Raw genomic sequence first — 13,312 nt, forward strand, 5'->3', positions numbered from 1 at the left:
TGTTGCTAGTTCATATGTATAATCAGGACAGAATTTAAATATTGTAACAGCATACAATAAATAAATTATAAATTATAAATTATTTCTAAGATTATGTATAATAAAGGGATATTCCCTTTAAAATTATTAGAGTTATAGAATCCAGTATTCTAAACATTAAAATGTGTTGAAGCATTGTATCCATAAAATATTCAACTTAATAGGCAAAAGCCAAACCCAAAAGTTGCTTCATTTAAACAGTGTTATATATAACTTTTTAAAGCCTATAATTTAACTAGTGCATTGCAGCTCTGGCAAGGGTAAATGCCTGTTCTCTTATAGAAACAAGACGGAGAGCTCCAGATATCCTATTCCTACTTTTGTACCAAGAACCATCCTGTCAATGGCATAAGAATGGAGAGAATGCCACAGCACTAGTTTTATGTTCTCAGTAACTAACAGATAAGTATGGCTATCTAATAAATGATAAGTACATATAATGTATATAATGTATTACTTGTTAGAACCTACACAATTGAACAATAACACTTTCTAAATTGAAACCAAGAAGCAAGGAGCAAAATGTAATCCATTGTTATTTCAGTAATTGTGGACTAAGCAATAGATAAGTATGTTCTGATTCTACTGTGTCCATCAAACATTCTCCTTTCCTTTCCCATATATATTTTTGAATGCCACTAATTACCTCTGAAAAAAGGAAAACCTTATTTTTGATAGAACTGCTCCATTGTCAATAAGGACAGATTTTACTTGAGAGAGAATTGGAATATACAATAATTGATACATTTGAATGGACCAGAAAAATTAAACTTGGTGTTTCATTACTTGTGAATGGAATTACATTTTTGTTGTCAATATATTCTTTAATCTTAAACTCATCCATTGAAAAAATAGATGAAAATTACTTGTTAAATATTGGAGAACAACAATACAATTTAAAAGCCATTCTTATAAATCTTATAGTGATGATTTGGGTTTTAGAAGGAAGTCTTCAGGGATATAACTAAAATGAGTTTTAGTAATTTATGTTTCCATTGCTTACTTCATTTCAACATTTCCTACTTTCCAGCTCCTAGTTTGTTGTTGAGGTCTTTATATTTCAAGGACATTTCTGGAGAGCTAATGCAGCTCAGGACTCATGTTACGAAAACTCTACTTGGTTTTACATTTCACAATACAGTCTCTCCAAGCTATAGCTGTCACTCATTAGAGCCCCAATGTGCTGCATGAGGGAATGCTTTGTAAACAAGGTGCCAAGGGTCAAATGCTATGTTACCAGTAAGGAAAGCAAAGAGACAACAGAAAACCAGAGGCAGACTGCAGGGAACAATATATATGTCATAAAGTTGGGTTTGTGTGATGTTTAAATGAAGTTGCTTAACATTCAAATCCCAGGAGTTTTCACTGGCTGGATTTCCTAGCAAGAATATGGTTCATTCACACACACTGCCTTCTCTAAAGATTCCCCTTGTTTCCCAAGCACCTAAGAGCAGCACCGTGTATGCAACAAATCATAAAGCATGCCTGCATTCTGCTATGTATCAAAGTCTCTTAATATGCCAACAAAGTTCTCCAAGGTCAGGAAAGCAGTTTATCAACCTTTTATATATCTTATAGCATCAATAAATTTATTCTAGTGGGGAACCTATGAATATTTCAGAGGCTCTGCAAGAAAAACTCATTGGCTTCAGATAGCATGTGTATCCCAGAGTTTGGGCTCAGAATACAGTCACTGTTCTTTATTACATGCTTTTATTGTTATTCAGCTAGTGATGATACTTTCTTAAATTTTCTGCTTTAAAATGTAACTGTCACGTACAAAAAGGCACATTAATTTTTGTATATGAAATATTTCACTTACTTATTTTCTGATTATTGCATTAAACTTTTAGTTAAAGAAACATAGGATACATATAGTTTTTTTCCTAAGCATCCCATGGAAAAATAGTTTTGTATTTTGAGTTTTGTCTATTTGACTTTTCTTTCTTCTTTAATAATGAAAGAGCTCACATTCTAATTTTGGAGTCAGAAAAAATATAATATTGTCACAAGAGTGTTTTGTCTAGTTTTTCAGATTAAATTATATTGTTGCATTCATTTTTCAGATTAGGTGATATTGGTTCTCAGACACACTCAAAAGTTATCACATAGTGTCTTCTAATTATAAAGGGATCATTCTAAGACTTATGTTTGGGGAAAACACATTTTTAAAAAAGCAGAAGTAGGAATGAGGAAGAATGGAAAGCAGATTTTTTAAAAATCTCTTTCATGCAGTTTCAAAGATTGTGCTCTTCCACAATCTGATTAGTTCTGATTTTCTGACTTTATATTTTTCTTTCTCTCTTTTTATTCCCACATGTCCAGTCCATCGTGCTCTGGTTCATTTCAGAGATGGGATTCTCATGAAATATTTGCCCTGGCTAGCCTCACAATCTGAACCACCCAAGCAGCTAGGATTACAGGCATAAACCACAGACATTTCTGTATGTCTCTTCCAAAACTTCTGCACAAATTTCTATTAAGTACATGCATAGAGTGGGATTGCTAGATTTTTAAGGGATCCATATGCTTAAATTGGAAGTCACATAGTTGCCTAAAACTATTTTAATGATTTACATTCCTGTTGTTTCAGATCTTCACTGATATTTATTTTATCTACAGCTATTTTGGTAGTAGTATCTGAAGTATTTTCAATCTTCATTTCCCTGATGCTAGTAGGGTAAAATTTCTATTCATGTGTCCCTGACATTTAGATATCCAATAAAATACAGTTCTTATTCAAGTCTGTTGCGAAATTTTCTTTTCCTTTTTATGAAATTTGAAAGGTGTTTTGTAGATATATTTATATGCTCCAATGCCCCTCCACTGTTTTGTGAGACCTTTTGATGACTAAAATATTAATTTTAATGTAGTCTAATTTGAGGATCTTTTCCTTCTTTTCCTTATAGAAAAGAGAATATACATTCTCTTTTCTCTTTTCTATAAGCCATCAGTTTCTATCCTGTAGAAATGAAGTTGATATTTTGTATTATCACACATTAGCTTTATTCTTCTGCTTTCACATTCAGATTGCTAATCTACCCATGAATGTCAGGGAAATTCATGTTTTTCATACATTTAGCCAACTATTCTTTTCCTACTTTGAAAAGCCACTTTTGTTTCAAAGTTTTGTATGCATCTCTTTCTACCTTTCTTATCCATTCCATTGGTGACTTCTCCTATTCCACACAAATACTGCACATTTTTGCTTATTAAAGCTTCATAATATGTGATGTCTTTTAGACCAAGTCTTCCTACATTATGCCAATTTAATCATCTCTCAGTTCCTGATTTGCCCCTCTGTACCTGTTCTGTGAAACAGATTTTTCTCTAAGAATTTCTCATTTGCCGTGATTCCTTGTTAATCTATCAGTAGAGGGCATAAGAGGGACATTGCAGGAGGAAGGGCCTGGATCTGGTGTGCTTGTTCTTTTGAAAAAAATGTTTCTTCTGCTCCTGTGAGGCTGAAGCAGCACATGTGAAGAACCTGCAGTAGCACATGGTCTCAGCCATGAGCCCAAAAAGGTCATTTTCTGAGCAAACGCCTAGCCCTGACCTGACCTTGCTGGGACCTACCTGACCTGCACATCATGCACTCCCGACCACACGTTCCCCTCCAGAGGGCAGACTCCTGACTCCATCTGCACTCCCAACATTCAAATTTCAGCTGCTTGTGTCCCAAAAGCCTTTGGGCATCCATCTGCTTGCCCAAAGCCTAATGGTGCCTCCCACTGACTCTCTGACTGCAGACACTGAACATTCTAGTCTCATCCTGGACAGCCAGTGAGAGGGCTAACAGTATCCTGATGCTCTCTCATCAGCTTTGTTCCCTGGTAACCTGGCCTTCTTTACACCCCTTCCTATACTGTACCTTCAGACAGAGTAGTGTTTTCTTTCTGTGCACTGATTATGAATGGGTTCTGATGTGATACCCCGTGAACTCTGAAATTCAGTGGACAGCACGACATTTTTTTCTACTGACATTAAAAAAAATATGATCAGAGTATTTCCTGGTTGTTCTGTCCTGGTTGCTTCTGCAGTCCTAGGTACATATATACTTGGCTAATCACCCTGGCTAGTACTTTCCATCTAGAGTTGTACCAAAATGTCAATTATGGACATCCTTGTCATATTCCTAAATATAGAAGGAAAGCTTTCAATCTTTCACCATTAAAGATCAGGTTACTATGGATAATTCATGATGCTCTTTTTCAGACTGAGGAAATTTCTTTCTATTTTTATTGACCTTTTATCACAAAAACCTCTGTTTCATCTAATACTTTTTCATGTCCATGAAGATAATTGTGTAGTGTTTGTCATTTATTCCAATAGTATGACAGATTAAACTAATTGACTTTTGTATGTTGAAACAATACTGCATTCCTGAAATGATCCACAGTTCTGAAACAACTACCACTTTCATTTGGTAGTTGTATATAAGGACTTCTATGTGTTGCTGGACTTAGTGTGCTAGCATTTTGTCGGGGATCTATGAACCTAAAGTAACGTGGAATATTGTTCTGTAGTTTTTTTTCTTGTCTGCTTCTGGTAGCATGATAATATGGGGCTCATATAAATAGTTGGGAAATGTTCTCTCATAGTGTTTGTAAAAGGTTGTGAAGTAATAGTAATTATTTATTAAAGTCATCTGGGCTGGGCTGTCTTCTGTGGAAACTTAAAATTATTTTATTAATAGTCTATCTGTTTGTTATATATCTACTTAGATTTTTAATTTCTTCTAGAATCAGTTTTGATAGGAATTTGGTTCATCAGGTTATCTAGTTTATAGTATATGAGTGTTCATATTATTCTCTTACATAATATTTTTTATTCTCCAAAGATAATAGCAACACTCCCTCTTTTTTTGTTTAATTTAGTAATTATAGGATTTTATCCTTTATTCTTGGCCAATCCAAGTTTTAACATTTGTTGACCTTTTCAAATAAACGGTTTTTAATTTTAAGAATTGTTCTATTGTTTTATCTGTTCTGGATTTCATTTACTTTAACTACATTCCACTGTCATATCCTTCCGCTTGCTGTAAATTCAGTTTGTTCTTCTTTTTTCTGATGATTGTGGCAAAAAGTTGGGTAATTGATTTGAGATCTGTCTTCTTTTCATATAAGATGTTAGAGTAATAACTTCCTCAGCTATGCTTCTGCCAAATCCCATAAATTTTGATATTCTGAATTTTTATTTTTACTCAACTTAGGGTATTTCCCAATTACCGTCTTGAGTTCTTTAGCTCATTGCTTATTTTGCGGTGTATACTCTAATTCCTACTTTTTTGAAATAATTTTCTGAAGTTTCCTTCTATTGTTGATTTCTAATTTCACTCTTTTGGTCTGAGAGTATACTTTTTATGACCCATTTCATTTTACATGTATTGAGCTGTAATGTATGGCCTAACCTGTAGTCTAGTCTGGAAACTTACATGTGTAGATGAGACAAATGTGTATTCTGTTGCTCTTATATGCAATATTTCTATGATGCCTATCTTAATGTTTTAATGGTTTAAAAATATGTTTTCAGGGGATGTATCACTAACACACACATGTGCATCTGACTTCTCTTCCATCCCTGCTCTCTGATAAATTTCTTGACACATGTCTCACTTTTATTTGCCTTTCAAAGACCTAACAATTAATACTCTTAAATACTCTTGTTTATCTCCAGAATATACTATATTTCAATTTTTAAAAGATACTGTTATCATTATTTCCCTTATTTTGCCTTATTTGGGCTATATTTTCTGTTCTTCAACATATGCTCAGTATACTGATCTTAAGCTTCTTCTGAACTAAATATATTTAAGACTATGAATATCACTCCCAGTGCATGATACGTTTCTCCAAATTATAATATCTTTATTATTCTTGGAACTAGTTTCTCCAATTGGCACTGTAATTGCTTATTTGACCTGCACAGTTATTTAAATATATATTTATATTTTAGACCAATGGATATTTTCTATTTTGTTTTAGTTTGATTTCGAATCTATAGTCATTTTGATCAGAGAGTATCTTACATCATATTAATTCTTTGAATTTTTTAAACTATAATATAGTATATCATTGGTTTTTATAAATCATTCTTGCATACTTTAAAAATGACCATTCTATACTTTTTGGGTATCATGGTACATTTATATCAATTATATAAAGTTTGCTAAAAACTTGCTCAAAGTTTTCATGGTGCTACTGGTTCTATTGGTATGGTTTTTCTTTTTTCTATTACTTATTAAAAGAGACATCTTAATGTTGTCTAATATAGTGGTATATTTTAAAGCTCTTTAGAGATTTCCTGACGCATATTAAGTATTATTATTATCTTTCCTGTATTTTAATTGATAAATAATATTGTTTTCTTTTTAAAAATACTTTTAGTCACTTAGGAACAAGAAGAATGTGGTCTTAAATCTTAAAATTATCAGCAATAAATCAAAATAAAGAAGTAAAAACATAGCAAAAGAAGAAGCAGAAAACCTGTTGAGGGAAATAATTTCAAGCATAGTAAATGAAAATGAATAATCAAGTTGTACTCTTATGGCTAAAGAAAAAGTAAGATGAAATGATATATGAAATCTCCATACATATTGCCTAAGATATTCTGGGAAAGACTAGTTAGCTATTGACTGGATTGATTTTTCTTTCTTAACATCATAGCTAGACAAACTCCTAGCCTTCCTTACAGTTAGGTTTGATTATGATCCTGTGTTCTGGCCAATGGAGTGAGTGTAGAAATGGTACCTTTAAGGGATGATGTTTAATACCCCCTCAAGGATGAAGCTCCATATCTTTCCTTCTTAGCCAAATGACATCCCTTCAGGGGAAATATGGCAGCCATATGGTAAAGACAGTGAGGCAACAAGATGCAAAGTGCTTGAACTCCTGAATTGACAAAGAAATAAAACTTAATTTTTAGAGTTACTGAAATTTTAAGCTTTGTTTTGTTTCAGGAGCTGTAATTCCTTTACTAATATAATTAAAGATAAATACAGTATAATAGTAAAAGGTTTGCCAGGCAATTACCAGCATAAAAAAATCCCCAAACTTACAAATATGAATGGTTTTTCCATGGGTCATTTCTTATTTATTATGCATAAAATTCACAATGTCAGATAAAACTTATAAACGTTTATTCACTAGACAATAAAATTAATCTTTGACTAACATATAAAACAAGTGAAGTGCAACAGCAGAAATACAAGGAAAAAATTCCCAAAAAATTATCATAGAAAAATTCAATAATTTTGTTGAACAAGTAAATAGCATTAATCTAGATTGATTATATGTTTCACTGCAAATAAAATTTCATTACAGTAGTAAATGTACAGATAGCATTTGCTTATTTTCATCAACACATGTTAAATAACATCAAGAACAAAATCAAATGTTTACAACCTATTAAAATATTTCCTATATATTTTTGATTAAGGATGAAGCTAAGCCATTGATTACAGATCATTTATGAACTAAAATATTATGTCATTGCATTTAGTAGCTAATTCTTGAATACCATTCAAGAAAATTAGCAATAGAAGAGAATTTATTCATGTAATAAAAAGAAAGCATCTCTCTTCAACAAGCATATATAATGTTGAAAAGTGAAACAATGGTCATAATTCCACAATTAGAAATTTAAGGAACATAAATCTCATCATAATTTTTGACATTAACCTGTATTTTTTCAGATCAATGTCCATAAAATACGTAACAAAAATAATCAATTTAGAAATACAGAGAAAAATTATCATATATCTGTTAATATGTCTGCATATGTAAATAAGAAAATCAGTGAAATATCTTTAATTTTATAATTGAAGGATAATGTTCCTAGAATGAATAAAGAAGCAAGTTCTGGTGTATTGTTACACATAAAGGTGATTACAGTTAATAATGTTGTATTAAAAAGGTGAGAAGAGAAGATTGTTAATGTTCTTGCCACAAAGAAATGATAAATGTTTGAGATGACAAAATCCAGAATTGATCATTATAAAATGTGTATATGTACTTAAATATCATGCTGTTCCCCTTAAAATGTATAATTATTAAAATTAAAATTAAAAACAAATAAAATTAAAAATAATTTACTTTCAAAAGAAAGTATAACTTTTCTGTATATTTGAAAGTCTCATGAGATGATTCCTATCAGAGTGCAACAAAAAATGCAAACCAACAAAATATAGGACTTATGAAGAAAATGACATACGTAATGATCAATTTAAAATATAGTAATGAATGCCTACTGGTATCTTGTTCCAAGATGAATAGATTAAATATGTTTTTCCTCATGTGACATTAATTTTAATTTTAGAGAAATTCTTACAAAAAGAGTTTGAATATTAAGGGAAATTTGAGTTAAGGTTCTTTTACATAATTAAAAGATGAGGAAAAACATTTTGAGTAAGAACAAAATAAAGGAGGATTTAATTCATTAATTTCTAAAAGCCATGAACAAAAACTATGTGCACCTGTATATAAATAGAAACATGATACTTGTTGAAACTATTCCAGGAATAGGGGGAGTATAAAAGATAATAGGGGGTGAGTTTCAGTATGATATATTTGATACATTGGGAGGACTTTGGTAAATGCCAGATGTGCCTTACCCAGCACAACAATAATAAAATAGAATAAAATCACTTCATGAATTTATAGAATATATGATGGTATAAAAATTCTCTATTGTACATACTAGAATAAAGAGAATATGTGCACATTAATAAGGAATTAAAAAACACAAGCAATTTCTTATTATATACATTTATTTATAGAAAAATAAAATGTAAAGAATGAACTTCATAGGGTTTTTTTTGGAGAGCTTAAACACACAACCTTACATAATTGAGTCAAGTGCTGTTACTGAGCTTCAGCCCATTATTAAAGTAGAAGAAAATATATGTCAATACCCATTGAGTTCAATATGAAAGATTTTAAACACAAATGAAATGGAAGAGAGCAGAAATAAGAATGACCAATATGCTTAAATGCAAAAATATTTTAAAATATTCAAGTCATAAGAAATTTAGAAAAGCTTATGTAAAAGAAAATGAACAAGTAATATTATGGATATATGCCCATTATTCTTACTGAAAAATAATTTTATAAGTAAAACATTCAGTTAAACTTTAGTTATGAATATGGAATGAACTCTATGGTACTTTATCAAAAGAAAGCAAATGATCAATAAACATTATAAAGACATTTTCAGTAATGATAAAATCTATGAATTAAAGATACAAAGTGTGGTCCAAAATGACAGTAAATTTCTTTAATTATGTTGAAGTCTTCTTTGTAGATTAAAATTCTCTGCAATGACTGTGTACAACTTTCAACTGTGGAAATTAACATAATTATTATATGAACCCACAAAAGAAAGAAAACAGAGATGCTTTATATTTGTATCTGGTGATAATTGTAACATGTTAATATTTTGGTCAATAATTGTGAGGAAAAGAACAAAAAGGAAAAAAATTAAGTCAGTTTGATGGAAAATATTTCATTGAATAAGTTGACAGTAACAGTACAGAATGTATTTATATAATTCTTAAAAGTTAATGTCAAAGAATAAACATAGACAAATAATGTAAGCAATATATTCATGATTGGCAAAATTATTTTAAAAATCAGTAAAATAAAAAGGATGCATAATCACATAAGCAAATACAGAAATGAAAACTTAGGTGAGGAATCTATGATATTGTTATCAAATTGAGAAAAATTTAGAAGTCTTATAATACCAACCATTCAGATTTATAGTAATGGGAATTCTGATTCCCCTGCCAGACAAAGATAAAAATATTGAAAAATTCTATCAATTTTATCTGACTCTATCAAGTCTATCTAAGAAAAATTATAGACCAAGTATATCTAGTCAAGGTTGTCAGTGTACCTTTTATTTATACATTAATAGGACCATAAAGAAACTGCTCAGTGTGTATCAAGAAAATAAAAAATAAATTACATAGTAGTTTACAATTGGATTCTGTAGAAAATGTTAATTGAAAAATCAATACTGGCAGTAGGATATATAAATTATGAAGGCTCATATACTATGTGAAAATGTGAGACAAACTGTATTTACATATCTACAATTCAAGGATGCCCAAAGTAAAAGTAATAAGCATGTGTTTGGATTATGTAAACTGGATAAAAATGCCAGGTAGAATGGTGGTTACAGCTGGGCAGGAAGCACTGGAGCAGAACTAGAATTGAGTGAGGAAACTGCAACCACCAATTCTAATTGAAATATATTATTTCCTTTAAAAATTATCTGAATCATACAGTAAAATGTTACAATTTGAAAGAATCAAATGCAAATTTTCAGATATTAATTTTATTTTCTCTTCATTTTATTTTGTAAAGGAAATAAAGGAAAATAATGATATTGTCCAATTAAACTGCCCTAACCAGCCTCTAACAATATAATATTTAATCAGTTCACAACATGGCTTATAGAGACTATCAAGGTTCAAAACAACTCTGAACTCCACTGCTTTTAATACACCATAGTGTCTCAACTGGAAGCCTATTATACTGTATATAGAAAGTGACAGAGATAAGAGACAAGAAGATATTGCTACACAAAGACAAATGCTACTGCTTTTTGTGTGGGTGTATGTGATGACAACATATGGAAAAATTATGATTGGAACCAGGTATTGGATATGGTGATAATCATATCACCATAATAATCCTTAATAAAATAATCCTTATTTTATTATGTTTTATCTTGTTTCAAAATCTTACATTTTTACTTTGTAGTATTATCTGACCAAATTATTATTATTGTAGATCATATAATAGAAGTGGCCTCATCTTTTCTAGTACTATTACCTAACTGACTTACTAAAATCACAAAAGATTTGCCTTAATGCTAAGAGGAATGAGGTACAATGTGAATTTAAGTCCAAGTTAAAGATGCAAAATGAACATACTTCAGTAGTAGTAATGGTAAGCAAACTCTTTAACATAAGACAATTTTCACCATTCTGATACGACAGGACGTTACCTCTTGAAAACTGGCAGGAGAAATGTTTTCCAAAATAAGACAGAGACAAAAACCCAGGTTCTCTCACCAGAATCGTGTGTGGCAGCCTTAGACTTCATAGTTCCAATTTGCCCACTGACCTAACAACACAGAGCAAAGAGTAAGACATTAACCAAGTGAAATGGCTCATTAAGCACTCACACAGTCCCCTGGCAGTGTTAAAACTTGCTATTTACTGTGTCATTGCCAAATGTTTTCCCTTGCCAGTAAGAAGGGCCATAGAAAATGGACCCAGTGGAAGGGAATGTATGAACAGAACTGTGCCATTAACTTCTGCCAGCTTAATCAGTCCAGCATATAAATGTGGGCATATCAAAACAGTCAAATTCACAGAAGGATATATTTCTCTAACTAGAGAGGGAAAAGGGAAACAAAAATCAAACAACAGCAATACCCTAAAGAGCAAACACCACAATTTCTAGCATTTCAATGTTGTTTTAGTTTTCAAATGAAGTAAAAAATAACATGGAAAATACTAAGGAAGTGTTTCCAAGTTGAGTATTATTAGAAACATATTCAGTTCAGACTTCTTTTTTATTTCTGTTATGTTGAGAGACTGCCTGTATGTTTTTACTGGGACAAAACTAGTTGATGGCCCTTGAACATAAATCAGAAGTTTTTTTCTTATAGTATCTTATAGTCCTTGATATCCAGATCAAATTCACACGTACACACCAACTCAAACCAATCAAATCAATGCTGGATTGACAATCATGGCTCTTAGTTTAACTTCATATCCTTGGTATTGTCCTTTTCTCCTTGTTATCATTTTCTCATTTAAAAAAGTCAAATACATCAAAACAACAACAATATCACCCTTGTGTTAACTTCAGTTTGGTATAACACAGTAATTTAAATAAATAAGAAAATGAATGATAACAAACACAACAAAATTAACCCTTATTTTCAGTAATCTACTTTCAGATCAGTGTTCTCAGGCAATACCATCAAAACAAGTGTAACCACTTCAATATTACTAGATTAAACTCAATAATTTACAAAGTATTGGCATTATTATCAAGTGTTTCAAAACTTTTCTTGCCATAATCTGCCATTTTGCTGGTAAATAATTTCTGTGAGACTAAGAAGGAACTGAGTATATCCCTTGTCTTGACATGGTACCATTAAGATTATCAGCAAAATTTGAAAAGGACTTTTCCAGGCAGTGAACAAGGCATGGAATCAGTGCCTTTGTGTTTATACTATTCAGTCTGTGGGTAGAAAAGAAGAATATAATATCCATTATTCCTTAGTGAAGTCTCTAGTATTTCTAAGAATGAGACTTTACCCACCCTAATTCAGGTTACTCAGTAACAGAAGAATTTCTGAAATGTTCATTTTTTTCATCTCTAGAAAAAAAAATACATGCTGCTATTGCATCAAAATTCTGGTGTTGTTATTTTTAAGACTATGATATTTACTGTGGGTACTTATCCAATAAATTATCAACCAAAACATGTCAGTTTATTCTTTTTTTGTTCCAATGAGGTTATTTTACTTGTTTGGTTGGGCTTTTCTTTTCTTTCTTTTTTTTTTTTTTTGAGAAATTTGTTGTTTAAATACTGTTATAAGTAATTAGGCTAGTGGAATTTAAATGATCATATACATGTTAACATTGGTGACCTAGACAACTAAACTAATCTTAAGTAGATTATTTTTAAATAAAAGGCACATTTTCTCCTTTGCCATAGAATATCTCAAGGTCCTTGAGATCTTGTGACTGTCACTTTTTGAATGCATCCCTCTTTCTACTCTGCCAAAACTAACATTAAACTGAATATTGTCTTGCTACTCCTTGTTTTTCTTTTTAGTAGTGACTATCAGTCTTGACTACACATTGACATTACCTGAGGAGTTTCAAAAAAAACCTGATGCCTAGGATTCACCTATAGAGCCTCATATTTCCTTGGTGTAGAGTTCAGCCCTTATGTTTTATGACTGACAGGCTGATAGTACTTTTGACATAAAGCCTTAGCTCATGAATTCCTTATGTAAGGAATAGATACAGATCATAATATGCTCTGACTTGACTCTTTTGAGATGCCATTATAAAAGAAATGATGTGGAGGCCACAGTGCCTTCAGTCCATAGCTCCTTCTTTACAGACAAGAAGATATCAGCAATCTGCATTCTTATTCAGCCTTTTTACCTACATTGTTTTATCTGAGTTCTTATTCATCCCAGTTACTTAGTTATCAATAGTGAGCATGGAGCATTTGTG

General features: G+C 31.3%; 1 long non-coding RNA gene across 2 annotated transcripts in view; it reads right to left on the reverse strand.

Moving 5' to 3' along the window:
• Positions 1 to 11,159, reverse strand: part of LOC141417309 (uncharacterized) — a 184,251-nt gene extending 173,092 nt beyond the window's left edge. For both annotated transcript variants that reach the window (XR_012441838.1, XR_012441831.1), the window contains exon 1: positions 11,120 to 11,159. This is a non-coding gene — a long non-coding RNA (uncharacterized lncRNA). The remainder of the gene's footprint in view (positions 1 to 11,119) is intronic.
• Between the last annotated feature and the right edge of the window lie 2,153 nt (positions 11,160 to 13,312).

The sequence above is a fragment of the Castor canadensis genome, chromosome 2 (genome assembly GCF_047511655.1).
Source record: "Castor canadensis chromosome 2, mCasCan1.hap1v2, whole genome shotgun sequence".
Lineage (NCBI taxonomy): Eukaryota > Metazoa > Chordata > Mammalia > Rodentia > Castoridae > Castor > Castor canadensis.